The sequence below is a fragment of the Schistocerca gregaria genome, chromosome 5 (assembly GCF_023897955.1).
Source record: "Schistocerca gregaria isolate iqSchGreg1 chromosome 5, iqSchGreg1.2, whole genome shotgun sequence".
NCBI classification, from domain to species: Eukaryota; Metazoa; Arthropoda; class Insecta; order Orthoptera; family Acrididae; genus Schistocerca; species Schistocerca gregaria.
The window spans coordinates 25,556,834-25,572,036 of NC_064924.1; the positions used below are offsets into that span (position 1 = coordinate 25,556,834).

The 15,203-nt window shown below is 41.9% G+C and overlaps 1 long non-coding RNA gene across 1 annotated transcript in view; it reads left to right on the top strand.

The window, feature by feature from the left end:
- The window catches only part of LOC126272267 (uncharacterized), a 55,738-nt gene extending 41,115 nt beyond the window's left edge, over positions 1 to 14,623 (top strand). The window contains exon 3 of the long non-coding RNA XR_007549200.1: positions 14,553 to 14,623. This is a non-coding gene — a long non-coding RNA (uncharacterized LOC126272267). The remainder of the gene's footprint in view (positions 1 to 14,552) is intronic.
- Positions 14,624 to 15,203: the final 580 nt, after the last annotated feature.

A 15,203-nucleotide genomic window follows, 5' to 3' on the forward strand; every position in this document is an offset into this window, starting at 1 on the left:
AATTGAAAGAACGAGAGGTTGTACAGAGTTTCAGGGAGAGCATAAGGGAAAATTGACAGGAATGGGGGAAAGAAATACAGTAGAAGAAGAATGGATAGCTTTGAGGGATGAAGTAGTGAAGGCAGCAGAGGATCAAGTAGGTAAAAAGACGAGGGCTAGTAGAAATCCTTGGGTAACAGAAGAAATATTGAATTTAACTGATGAAAGGAGAAAATATAAAAATTCAGTAAATGTAACAGGCAAAAAGGAATACAAAGGTCTCAAAAATGAGATCGACAGGAAGTGCAAAATGGCTAAGCAGGGATGGCTAGAGGACAAAAGTAAGGATGTAGAGGCTTATCTCACTAGGGGTAAGACAGATACTGCCTACAGGAAAATTAAAGAGACCTTAGGAGAAAAGAGAACCGCTTGTATGAACATCAAGAGCTCAGATGGAAACCCAGTTCTAAGCAAAGAAGGGAAAGTAGAAAGGTGGAAGGAGTATATAGAGGGTCTATACAATGGCGATGTACTTGACGACAATATTATGAAAATGGAAGAGGATGTAGATGAAGATGAAATGGGAGATACGATACTGCGTGAAGAGTTTGACAGAGCACTGAAAGACCTAAGACGAAACAAGGCCCTGGGAGTAGACAACATTCCATTAGAACTACTGATACCCTTGGGAGAGCCAGTCCTGACAAAACTCTACCGTCTGGTGAGCAAGATGTGTGAGACAGGCGAAATACCCTCAGACTTCAAGAAGAATATAATAATTCCAATCCCAAAGAAAGCATGTGTTCACAGGCGTGAAAATTACAAAACTATCAGTTTAATAAGTCACAGCTGCAAAACACTAACGCGAATTCTTTACAGACGAATGGAAAAACTTGTAGTAGCCGACCTCGGGGAAGATCAGTTTGGATACCGTAAAAATGTCGGAACACGTGATGCAATACTGACCCCATGACGTATCTTAGCAGATAGATTAAGGAATGGCAAACCTACGTCTCTAGCATTTGTAGACGTAGATAAAGCTTTTGACAATGTTGACTGGAATATTCTCTTTCAGATTCTTAAGGTGGCAGGGGTAAACTACAGGGAGCGAAAGGATATTTACAATTTGTACAGAAAGCAAATGGCAGTTATAAGAGTCGAGGGGCATGAAAGGGAAGCAGTGGTTGGGAAGGGATTGAGACAGGCTTGTAGCCTCTCCCCGATGTTATTCAATCTGTATATTGAGCAAGCAGTAAAGGAAACAAAAGAAAAATTCAGAGTAGGTATTAAAGTCCATGAAGAAGAAATAAAATCGTTGGGGTTCGCCGATGACATTGTAATTCTGTCAGAGACAGCAAAGGACTTGGAAGAGTTGTTGAACGGAATGGACAGTGTCTTGAAAGGAGGATATAAGATGAACATCAACAAAAGCAAAACGAGGATAATGGAATGTAGTCAAATTAAATGCAGTGCTGCTGAGGGAATTAGATTAGGAAATGAGACACTTGGAGTAGTAAAGGTGTTTTGCTATTTGGGGAGCAAAATAATTGATGATGATCGAAGTAGAGAGGATATAAAATGTAGACTGGCAATGCCAAGGAAAGCATTTCTGAAGAAGATAAATTTGTTAACATCGAGTATAGATTTAAGTGTAAGGAAGTCGTTTCTGAAGGTATTTGTATGGAGTGTAGCCATGTATGGAAGTGAAACATGGATGATAAATAGCTTGGACAAGAATAGAATAGAAGCTTTCGAAATGTGGTGCTACAGAAGAATGCTGAAGATTAGATGGGTGGATCACATAACTAATGAGGAAGTATTGAATAGGATTGGGGAGAAGAGAAGTTTGTGGCACAACTTGACAAGAAGAAGGGACCGGTTGGTAGGACATGTTCTGACGCATTAAGGGATCACAAATTTAGCATTGGAGGGCAGCGTGGAGGGTAAAAATCGTAGAGGGAGACCAAGAGATGAGTTCACTAAGCAGATTCAGAAGGATGTAGGTTGCAGTAAGTCTCAGGACTGGAGACAACAACAACAACAACAATAACAATATTGTTTATTAATATTTTGGTGTTATTCTTGCCCTCACCAGTATTGCTGCTCTGGTTCCTCAATTTAAAGCATCAAGTGATGATGATAGTGAACATTTTGAGATGCGTAAGATTAACTTGAGCCGAAATGAAATTTTTGCTAAAACGATAATTTTTGGGTGAAAAAAATTCTAAATCTGAGGAAAATTTAGTGTGTGCTGATAAAAGTGTAATTTTGGGGAAGTAATTTTAAACTCTGTTCTAGAATAAATGGCATGTAGATAGTATCACAATTTTTGCGACAAGCTAATTGAAATGAATAATATAAACTGGTCTGCCCAACCCACCCCCTCGGTCCAGTTGTCCTAAAGAACATGCAAATAAAAATTTTTTCTGGAAATTTTGCCTTTTTTTCATGATATTCTTCTTAAATCTCATCATTATCAGTCAGTGTGGCTTTGGTTGTGTTTTATTACCCACACATTTGAAACAAAAAAAGATAGTGATTTAGTAGTATATAGCACAGCATATTCATTAAAAACAGTATATAAATCATTTGGGAAAGTAATACAGTCTTGGTGGAGAGTCCTCAGCTAGTGAAATCGTGTTCTTTTCCTGTGATTCCCACTGATTTCGTCTCATTATCTATTCTATAAAGGAACATTAAAGAAATTTTATTGGCTTCCAAATAAAGAAAACAGTTACGTGCCACTTCAGATGCAACGTGCACAAGCTGACCTTTCTCAACATTTATGGCTGTATAAATTACAAATTACAGATGCTCAGCACCTACCCACATAAAAAGTACGACAGAACGAACTTTCCTCAATTCGTCCTCGTATTTGGCATACAGTCAGTGCTTGCCCCCCTTCCTAATAATCGTCAGCATTGCCTCACTCTCTTTTGTTGCTAAGTTGAGTATAATTATAATCTTTTAAACGTAGGTATTACTACCCCTTGCACTTACTGCCTATTTACATGCCGTCAGCTACCCTCCCCGTACACCTGACCCCCCTCCCCCCCCCCCCTCACCCAGTATCATTCGCTGGTTACCTTCTCCCCTTTCCCACCACTCCAGCTGCTGCAACACCTCCCCACATCCGCTGCTGCAACACCTCCCCTCACCTCAGTGTGTATTCAGCCAGCCTGTTTAAGCTGAACAGGTGTGTGTGTGTTTACACCTACATCCATCTCCGTCCATCCATCCACCCATCCATCCTGTAGCTAAAACAAGTTTTCAGTCTTGTTAATGTGTCTATCAATGAGTCAGTGCCTCCACTATTTGGTCAACATGCAACAAGAGATAGTTATAACAATAAAATGCAGTTAAGTATTATTCTAAGCTGAAATTAATGTAAAATATAGAATCCGTGTGTTAGAAATTTGTGTAGTTGATGAATCTAAAGTCTTACAAACGGTTGCAAGGAAAATAATGAAAAACGAGGTATGTTATAGAAAATGGTTTACCTTATACCATGTTGTAATGCATTTATATGTGTGTAAAATAAAATAGTGCTCACATTATATGTCTGTTTATTTCAATATCGCCGGGTGGTAAGTGAGATTCTAGCAAGGGGAGGTCACGATGTTGGGATCACAGATTTACTTCTACCTTTTTACACCTTTAGTAGGCCATTAAAACAACATAACGTGCAAGTAGTAAGATGTACTACTCTGGCAACTCTGAGAATATCGCGACAGAAGTTTTAAGCCTCTATTACGTGACCGACGTATCTGCGCGTAGGTGCCAGACATCAGAGTTTAGTGTGGTCGACTGGTTAGTGTTCGAGCTTCTCGAGGCCGCTGGAGTGTGAGGCGACGGTTAGATTCTCCCTTGAACTCAATTTGTGATCTATATTTTTATCATCACTGGCTGTATTATTTAATTTATATGACATTTGAGAGGTAATATAATTAAAAAAAACAGTGTTTTAGTGAATTTCACATTTGACCACTTACTGTTTTCAATAAAATTTAATTGTTAGAGCAGACGTTCACAGCTGTTGACAAGTAAATGATAAATTTCCTGAAAGTGTATGCCTGTTCCGATTTGTAAAATCCATTATACCTGTAATCTGTTAAGGTACCCCAGAACTAATTTTCACTTAAGAAGCCTCGAGCTGCAGATATAGAGGCAGGAGCCATTTGGCAGTTAACCTGCGAAACAGTGAGATGTTGCACATGTACCGAGAAGGAATAGTGAGGTGCGAATTCTTCGAACATCACAGAATTTACAGTTGTTTAACAGAAATGAAGCTTCGTCCATCGCCTCGTTTGCGTCGTCTTGCGAAGCTCAAACACTAACCACTTGACCACCATGAACTCCAACATTTGGTACCTACGCACAGATACCTTCAGTTACATAATAGCTGCATAAAACGTCTCTTGCACTTTACTTCTTAGACATTATGTTGTTTTAATGGCCTACTAAAGGCGTACAAAGTTTGTAGTAAACCCTTGATCCTAGCGTCGTGGGCTCCCCTTGTCACACATGACAGAACAGGACCAGCCTATTCTCTCTGTCCTCACTTCTGTTGTAGTGGATTCTGTGTCACTTTCTGAAGGTTGCGTAAGGACTTGGATATTTTTCCTTTGAAGGGCAGGTCTCTAAAAGCAATAAAATTACACTATTGGCCATTAAAATTGCTACACCAAGAAGAAATGCAGATGATAAACGAGTATTCATTGGACAAATGTATTATACTAGAACTGACATGTGATTACATTTTCACGCGATTTGGGTGCATAGATCCTGAGAAACCAGTGCCCAGAACAACCACCACTGGCCGTAATAATGGCCTTGATACGCCTGGGCATTGAGTCAAACAGAGCTTGGATGGCGTGTACAGGTACAGCTGGCCATGCAGCTTCGACACGATACCACAGATCATCAAGAGTAGTGAATATCGAATTGTGACGAGCCAGTTGCAGGGCCACCATTGACTAGACGTTTTCAGTTGGTGAGAGATCTGGAGAATGTGCTGGCCAGGGCAGCAGTCGAACATTTTCTGTATCCAGAAAGGCCTGAACAGGACCAGCAACATGCGGTCGTGTATTATCCTGCTGAAATGTAAGGTTTCGCAGGAATTGAATGAAGAGTAGAGCCACAGGTCGTAACACATCTGAAATGTAACGTCCACTGTTCAAAGTGCCGTCAATGCGAACAAGAGGTGACCGAAAAAATGACGTTTTGCCATTCGTGCACCCAGCTTCGTCGTTGAGTACACCATCGCAGGCGCTCCTGTCTGTGATGCAGCGTCAAGGGTAACTGCAGCCGTGGTCTCCGGGCTGATAGTCCATGCTGCCGCAAACCTCGTCGAACTGTTCGGGCAGTCGGTTGTTGTCTTGCAAACGTCCCCATCTGTTGACTCAGGGATCGAGACGTGATTGCACGATCCGTTACAGCCATGCGGATAAGATGCCTGTCATCTCGACTGCTACTGATACGAGGCCGTTGGGATCCAGCACAGCGTTCCGTATTACCCACCTGAACCCTCCGACTTCATATTCTGCTAACAGTCATTGGATCTCGACCAACGTGAGAAGCAATATCGCGATACGATAAACCGCAATAGCGATAGCCTACAATATGACGTTTATCAAAGTCGGAAACGTGATGGTACGCATTTCTCCTCCTTGCACGAGGCATCACAACAACGTTTCAGCAGGTCAACTGATATCTGTGCATGAGAAATCGGTTGGAAACTTTCCTCATATCAGCACGTTGTAGGTGTCGCCACCGGCGCCAACCTTGTGTGAATGCTCTGAAAAGCGAATAATTTGCATATCACAGCATCTACTTTCTGTCGGTTAAATTTTGCGTCTCTAGCACGTCATCTTCGTAGTGTAGCAATTTTAATGGCCAGTAGTATATTTAGATTTTACATTACCTGCACAAGGAAAAAACATGTACTGTGCAGAAACAGCAACGTAAACTGATGAAGCAACTGATGTTAAATATCGGTGAAAAGGTCGTCTGTATTTGAGGTGGAACAATAAAGGATGGAGGAAAAAAGCCGAGTAGTTAAGGTAAAATGGCTCAGTGTATTGCTTTCTAAGTATCATTTGAGGTGTATGTATCTATATTTTTTTTATCAAATACATGTCAGTGTTATGAAATGTTTGTACTATATATTTCCTATTGTTTCACTTTACCGTACGAACTTTGTCGAGAAATTATGTTACGAATTTTGCATTGGCCATCAACAAACTCATTTATACACCTTAATTCTGATACTGTATTGGACGTCTAATATTTGGACGGTACCGTAAGATTTCACTATCGGCATTCGGTTCTGAAATAAGCGCAGCGACACACGCACTTGGAGGTGACGTCGCCTACTTTTCAGTTCCGTCGGTGTCCGATGTGAATCGACCTTAAATACGGAGAAACTGATAGTTCCTCGGTTGTCTGTGCCACCCGGGAACTGTTAGTTCCTCGCTTGTCTGCGTCACCCAGGGAAAACCACCTGCTGCGTTTAGTGTCGGCATCCATGACGAGAGTGTTCCCAGGGTTAGAAACCACACGTACAGTGGTGTAGGTAGTCATGGGGCAACCAGCTCATTTTATAGCCAATTAACCACTCTATTGTGTGATTCTTGAGTTTCTCCCGGCGTATTTGATAATCAAAATATCCACGGGTGTACTGCTGGTCTATAGTGTCCAACGGGCACAATTTTTCGGCGATCAAACATGACGCCATCATCAGGTGAACTGACGGACTGAGCTCCTGTGAACGTGCCGGCACGGAGATCCGTACGCTATGGCTGCTCAGGGGGAACTGGGTTCGGTCGCGGCGGCGGCCGATTTAAATACCCTCCGCCCGCGGCGCGCTCCCTCCGCCGTCCACGCCCCGCGCCACGGTAGCGCGGTGGAACAGATTGCGACGGCGTCTGAGATGATGTCGGTGTGATGGCTCTGTCCGCCGTGGTCGTCACAACTATGCGTTTGATCGACTTACTCTTGATTAACCCAATCGCTGGTTCCCAAGCCTTGCTAAGATTATAGCCACAGTCACGGTTTATGAAGTCGTTATTGGTGCGAATTTCGATGGCCTCTCTAACAACGCTGTCCCAGTATCTCGACGTCTGTACCAGAATCCTCGTGCGGTCATACTCCATAGCGTGATTTTCCGACAAACAATGTTCAGCGACCGCCGCCTTGCTCGGATACATCAGTCGAGTGTGCCTCTGGTGTTCACGGCAGCGATCCTTGACGACGCATCGTCTGACCAATATACGACTTGCCACATTGACACGGAATCTGGTACACGCCGGCCTTCCTCAAACCGAGGTCATCTTTGGCGCTCCCCACCAGTGCACGAGTTTTATTCGGGGGACAAAACACAGTTCCGACCCGGTGTTTCTTCAGAAGGCGGGCGATTTTCCCCGAGAGTGCGCCTGTGTTTGGAATAAATGCAGTGCCTACCTCCTCCCTCGTGACTTCGTCCATCTCAACAGGTTGTGCTGCAGTGGTTGGGCGGAGAGCACGTTGGATCTGCCACTCCGAGTACCCATTTTTTCGAAACACAGTTCTCAGATGTTCTAATTCCTGGGGTAGACTCTCTGTGTCAGGGATAGTGCGTGCCCTATGTACTAGAGTTTTAAGTACCCCATTCCTCTGTGAAGGGTGGTGGCAGCTGTCTGCGTGCAGATACAGATCAGTGTGTGTTGTCCTTCGATACACCCCATGACCTAGGGTGCCGTCAGCCCTTCTCCTGACCAAGACGTCAAGGAAAGGTAATTTACCCTCCGTTTCAGTCTCCATAGTGAATTTGATGTTGGGGGGTATGGAGTTTAGATGTGTAAGGAAGTCAAGGAGTTTATCCATATCATGTGGCCAGACGACACGTTTCGGTAAATTCCAAAATGACAGAAAGAAAACACATATGATACATTTTTCAATTGTTTGGTCACTAAATCACTTGTTTTTTAAGAATATACTGTCACTTTTTGGAAGCATATTTTCCACAAGAAATATTTGTCAATTTTCTTTTATGTTATAGAAAGAATACGGTTTAGAATATGAACCAGCCTGGTATGTATGTCATACTGAATTTATCTCGAAGGTTACTTTGACCCTCCCCCCCCCCCCCCTCAAACAATTTCTTAGATTCCTACACCATCGAAGGTGTCGGCAATTTGATTGAGTCTAAGTTCATTATTAACTGTTCGTAAATGGGAGTAAAAAACTGAACTAAAAGTTACTTACTGGCACTCAGTAAAATGCAAATACCAGATTGAAAATAACACTGATGACAGTCAATAACAGACTGCAGTTAATATCGACGATTTAACGATGCCAAAGGAATCCAATTTTTTGGTCGCTTTCTCCCACATACTGACTTCACTTAAAAGAATGAATTAAAAATAAGCAGACACATAAAACTACAACCAACTGAGTTGATTGCTTTCCGACGACCGACTGAATCGATTCCTTTCATTTGCTTGTTCCCATCACTAGTCCCACGTGTCACACCCTGCACAGTTCACCGTCGTCGGCCTATATTTATGAGTAACTGATCAAAAATATTTCTGGTAATCCAGTAGAGCTTTGAAAATAACATCAATTTCAAAGTGAATACAGAAACACAGATTTAAAAGTGGTACCATAATGTAGCACTTACGTTACTTAGCTGATGTGTCAAAGGTTGTGGGTCTGAACCCTCACAAGTGCCATCTATATGTTTTAAATTCCTTACGAAATGACTGTGATATTTATTTTTATTCTGTCAATTAGTTTAATTTTTTGTCATTTCTAATCCTATGCCATGAAATTTTAATCATCAAATTAATTTTTTTATTTCCATTCAGTTTATGATTTATTTTATTTTTTTCATTTGCAATCTTTCTCTGCATGAGAATACTTTTGCTTCTCTCTCATAATACGTAAGAACTAAAAGAAGTGAATCCATCACTTAATATTTTGGAGACTGGCCACTTAGAAATATATCGGACCTGTCTTTTTCAACACATTGTTGTGGCCAGATTTGTGCTCGGACTTGGGTCTCCAAAGTGTTGGAAAAAGAAAAGACCAAATAATCTATTTATCTGGTGTGTGCAGTGCAATCAAAAACTTATATTTCTTTAGATGGTGGGTTTCTGGATGATAATGCTGTTGTTGTTGATGGGTTGTTTTTTGGGGGAGAAGACCAGACAGTGAGGTCATCGGTCTCATCGGATTGGGGAAGGATGGGCAAGAAAAGTCGGCCATGCCCTTTGAAAGAAACCATCCCGGCATTTGCGTGGAGCGATTTAGGGAAATCATGGAAAACCCAAATCAGAATGGCCGGCTCCGGGATTGAACCATCGTCCTCCCGAATGCGAGTCCAGTGTGCTAATCACTGCGCCGGCTTACTAGGTGGGACTGTAATCCTCATACAGACATATAAAGCATAAATTATTCTTGCACCATGGATAAGTGATGCAAATGAAGATTTAAGCAAAAGAAGGTTTTGTAAATAACACGGAACTCGATCAAAGGAGAATAGAAGTAACGTTTGCAATTAGATGGATGAAAATATAAAATCGAGCAGAGGAACAAATTAGCACAATGTGAATATCTAACAACAATTAAAATCACTTGGGTAAAATTGTAATGGTATGGTACTGTGTCAAATGCTTTTCATAAATTAATAAATACTGCATCTGCATGGTTACCTCGATCAAAAGCTTACAGTATGTCACATGAAAAAAGTGCGAACTGGACTGCACGTGATCTATGAGTTTGGAATCCGTGCCGGTTGCCATTGAAGTGGTCATTCTGTAGGACGGCAGTTCCTGGATCACTTCTAGCGCCGCTCTTTTAGAAGGGTGTGTCTGACCTGTACCTTTTTTCGAGAACAGTGCACAGTTTTTTTTTCTTTTTTTTTTTTTTTCGAGGGATCCACAATAGATTGTAGGTAGGAGAGCGGCCAACTCAGCCACAAATTTCGTACAGAATCTGACAGGGATTCCATCTGGGCCTGGAACTTTGCTCATTTTTAACGTTTTCAGGTGTTTCTAAACACCACTGACACTGCTACTTGTTTCATTCATCTTTTCAGCATTACGAGGATTAAATTTGAGCAATTCTCATGGGTTTTCCTTCGTAAAGGAACATTTGAAAATGGAGTAAAGCATTTCAACTTTTGCTTTGCTACCCTCAAGCTTAGTTCCTCTCTCACTGACTAGGGGCTGGACACTAACCGTGGTGTCACTATCAGCTTTTACATATGACCAGTATTTCTTCGGGTTCCGTGAAGGATCACTCGACAATATTCTGCTACGGTAGTCATTGAAGGCATCACACATTGCTCTCTTGGCAGCCAAACATGTTTCATTCCGCATCTCTCTGTCTGTAGCCCTACACTTTGTTTTACACCTATTGTGCAGTGATGTCTGTTTCTTTAAAAGTTTCTTTACATAACTGTATACCACAGAGGTTCCCTCTCATTAACCTATGCAACAAAATAAAAACAAATTCCCTGCTACTAGGTTGAAAATATGTTCCTTATAGTAATTCATAAGTGTCGAATACAGAACTGCAGTCAGATTTGCTGTGGCACGTCGGGAAAAAAAGTTATGTACATATAAATGTTATCGAGGGCAGTGCTATTAACTGCATTGAATTGCGAATGTGAAAAATTTTGGGGAAATTAATGTGTGTACGTTGGGATGAAAACACTAAAAGTTACGATTAAGAGGTGAATTATAAAAGTTTTCTTACCTCTGAAATGAGTCTGGGATCCTTAGTTACATTAAGACTGACAACAGCATGGCTATAAGTGTTCAGAGAGTCTTACTTTCTGCCTGTGAACGTCTTCTGTCACTCTCGGCAAAAACTGGCAGTAATTCCCCATCGTGTTTGGATTGAAGTGGTGTCGATATCTTGCTTCCAGCCGGATATCTGGTGGAATTGTTTAGCATGCTGGTCACTCACTGCCCCTGCATTTAACGGGAAAAAGGTGAGATGCAAAATGCTAGAAACGCATCTTAGTGACATTCGGTAACCGAGGTGCTGGAAAGCTGTTAGCAAATTTTCCACAGTTTCTGCATAATTGTCTGCTCTGTGGTTTTCAAGAAAGTAGCTTTTCGCAACAAGCACAAATGCATCCCAAGCTGCTGTTTCTCGCTCTGTGAACTCCAACTTGAATTGTGGATCTGGAATCAACTTTCGCATTTCTGGTCCGACGAAGGCTCCTGCTTTCAATTTTTGTATCAGATTTCATCTTTTCAGACTTGCCTTTAAGGTAATGAGAATCTTGACATGTTTAATCAGTCGCTGCAACAAACTATTTCACAAAACCCAGTTTGATATGGAGTGGAGAAAGGAAATCTTATTACTATCCACAAGAGGCACATGTTGAACATTGTGCCTTCTGACTGCTGGTAAATTTCTGGGAACTCCATTTTCACTATGTAATGATTCGTGTCATCATGACTATCCGGCAGGCATAGAAAGCAATTGTGCTTTGTACACCCTGTCTGCTTTCTTGGCGGAAGCGCTACAACCTTCAGATCACTGCTAAGTATCCCGGTTATGCTCAGAGTACTTCACCATCATCAAGAGTGTTAATTGTTTCATAGGTTTCATTCATTCCTGTGGCACGAGTGATAGGAATTTATGGTTTGTGGTTTACATTGTATAGTAGTGCGGCTTTGAGTCTGCTCAAGCTAGAATCACCAGAAGTCTCCAGTTTTCTGCCACGTATTTGTTATCTAGTTCTTTACGTGTCCTGTCATGTCACGACACCGCGTTCGACATGCTGTGAATTTCATGTGACGATCTTGAAAATTCGTAACTGTACATCTCTCCACTCCTTCAGTCTGGAACGCAACATTTCAGACTTTTCTTTCGACAGGGACAAATCACGAACTGAGCAGTCCAATTCGGCTTCGCTGATCGAATGTCGCTTTTTAATGCCATTTTCGGGATCGCTCGTTTATTCCGTAGCCACGGCATCACTGTCATTACCTAAAGTGTCGCCTTCTTTGTCTTTCCTTGCATTGAATGGAAGAAGAATTGGTACTGGGTAATTTTCTCCATTCGCCACAGGCTTTAGAGCAGACTGTCAATCAGTGTACACGATTCTTGACTTGTTCTTCCTGCTGTACCCCGATATGGTGGTCAGGCAGAAATAGTGATCGAGTGGTGATCTTTCTGCTCCTACGAATTTGTGGGAAAAGTAAAAGGCATTCGATTTCGCTTACCATTTAACGACTGGGTTAAGCAGCAGTAATAGACGTTGCTACAGAAATGAGAAATCCTGGATTTTGTTTGATCTCAGATTTAACGTATACTTGCTGCAAATGTAGCAAAAGCAGTCCAGACAATTCACACAACTGAACCTATTCATCTTTCATTTACTAAATCATGAGATACCAAATTCTCTTATACGAAATCACTCAAATACATGCTACTGTGACTGTTGGTTAACAAAACAGAGAACCACACTCTAGTCACCTTCGAATCAAACTGATGGACGAATGGGAGAAATTACACGGGAAATAATTTTATAAAATATTGGAACCCGCCTAAATGCTATAACTCACGGACAAGTTAGAACTTGTCGTGGACTAATTAGAACTTGTCGGAGTTTGCCTATTTGTTAGTACTACTGCACACTTATCTTTCCACAGACGCATAAAGCAGAGCAACCTGGAGAATACACATTCACACAATCGTACACCAAACACGGATCGTTGATGCAGCTACATATTAATCCGTGTACAGGCTTTCACCTATTACTTTAAATCCACACGTCCTACAACATCTCTGATTGTAAAAATCAGAATCGGCGCTTAGTCTTGCATAACACTTGTGTTATTTTCACCCAGTAGCAAATTAATTTTTGCATAGTCCTGTGAACTGTTCTACTGGGTAGATATCTATCCAGAGTATTGTTAACTATTATTTTAAACTTGAGTCAGGTTTCCTCTACATGCTTCTGCCCTGTGCCGAAAGTTTGAAGTTTTTCATTGAGATATGACACTATTGACTTTTTATCTACTTTACAGAACATATATATCTTTCTGCTTGTTTTAATTGTCCTGTGCCCTTTGGTAATCAGCGTAGCCACAGCCGTGTCATGGTCACTGATACCAGTGTTGATGTGGACATCCTCAAAGAGGTCAGGTCTATTTGTTGCCATTAGATCCAATGTATTTCCGTCATGAGTGAGGTTCCTGACCATCTATTCTAAGTAGCTTTCAGAGAAGGCATTTTGTAAGGTTTCACAGGATGTCTTATCTCATTTACCACTAATTAAACTGTAATTTTCCCAATTAATTGTTGGATGATTGAAGGCTTCACCGATGATTGCAGTATTATTGGGTAACTTAGGTACAAGTGAACTGATGTTTTCTGCATCATGAGACATATCTGGTGGGCAATAGAATGACCTAAATATCATTTTATGCCCACCCCTGTGCAAGCAATTTCACATGCAACTTCAGTTTCTGTCTCGATCCACTTGAGTTACTAGTCCACTGTGACAAATACAGCATCTCCATTTCCCATTTGCCTATCCTGTTCTCCGCAAAAATCTCACTACTATCAATTTCAGGTTTCAATCAGCTTTCTGTACCTAGTATAATGGGAGCTTCACTGCTTTTCACGATCACTTCAAATTCTGGTACTGTCTTGTGAATGCTATCTATGGTGATTTAGCATTAGGATTGTAAAACTCACCTGTGGGAGTCATTTCTTTCGGTCTTACACTGATACTTCTGGATTTCCCACAGCTGTGTTATCTGAGTTAGATGGAGAGTGTGCCTAATCTAAGAACCCTTGTGTGCACTCCACACACAGTCAGGTACCAGAGTAGCAGCCTCCGATGTGTAGTGTGCACCTGACCTATTTAAGGGGACCCTACAGTTCTCAGCCTTATGAAGGAAGTCCAGGAAGTGACGGCCTGACTTGTCGTACAACATTCAAAGTCTGTGGTTCAGTCCTTCCACTGGAGACAATATTGTGAATTGTGAATCTCTTTGAAACTCCACGTGCTAGGCTGGTCTTCTCATCCTTCCCTGTCAGTCGCTGCAGTGATCCGAGAATGAACCCGAAGGCCAGACGACAGGCATAATTCGTTCCAACGTCTGCCACAATCTGCAGTTGGTTGAACCCTATTACCTCAATGACTGCTGCAATAGCCTCTTCAACTTTTGATAAATATGTAAGAAAAGTAGATAGCACCCAACAGCACTTTAACGTACAATTTTTAGCACACCAGTTAAGTAACGTAACCCGTACGCTACAGAGCCATTTTGAAATTAGGTGTTATATTCGAGGCTGCAGTAGACTGCGAGAAATTCTTTTTCATTTTTTACTCACAAACAAGGGCCCACCAGGGTAAATGGCTGCAGCCTGTGATGCCCAAGACCCGAACCTAATCCGAACCACTGACTGGTAGTTCCAAAAAAGCTGATACCATACCTAGCACACCTATCCCCCCTCTTTCCCATGTAGAAATGTTGCCTTCTAAATGTAAGTAGCGGCCTGAAGTTTTGTCACAGTTTTATAGTTTTTCTCAAGTGAAATTTGCTTTCGTTTGTTTTCAGTTTGCGCCAAACACAGCATCGAAGCATGAGGCAGAGGAATGGAGCCGGGACTCGGACAGTGGGATTGTCGAGGAGTGCCCGTCTGAGGTAAGGCTGGCCTATTCCCGCTTCTGTCACAAGCATTGTCTGCAGTCCTGCATTTCATTACACAGCAGGCCGAATGCCAGGCTTCTGTTCACTCGGGGAGGGAACCGACGCGTACATCTTGTCCTACAGCTGCTCTCTCGAAACCGATGTGAAATGCACGCCAGGGGGTACTGACTGAATATTACATTCTTTCCCCATTCTGTTTGAGTACAAAGCGCGGAAGGACTGACTACATAAATGCCTGTTTGCACATAGCAGTTAATCTAATCTCATCTTCACTGACCCAATAGGAGTAACAAGTGTTGGGCTGCAGTACGTTCGTAGAGCGGTCAATAATGCTGGTCCTCGAAACTTTGTAAATAGGCTTTCAAGACATAATCTGTCTCATCTTCATATTCCGTTATATCTGTGATGCTATCCCGTGGGGATACCGTGTGACCGTTCGTGCTGCCAATGAGCCTACGTGACCGTTTCATTTCGTATCCTCACAAACTGTTAAGCTGAGGTATTTACCGATTCCAGCTACAATTGTCCTGTCGTAGGAAGATCGGCTGCTTAAAAACC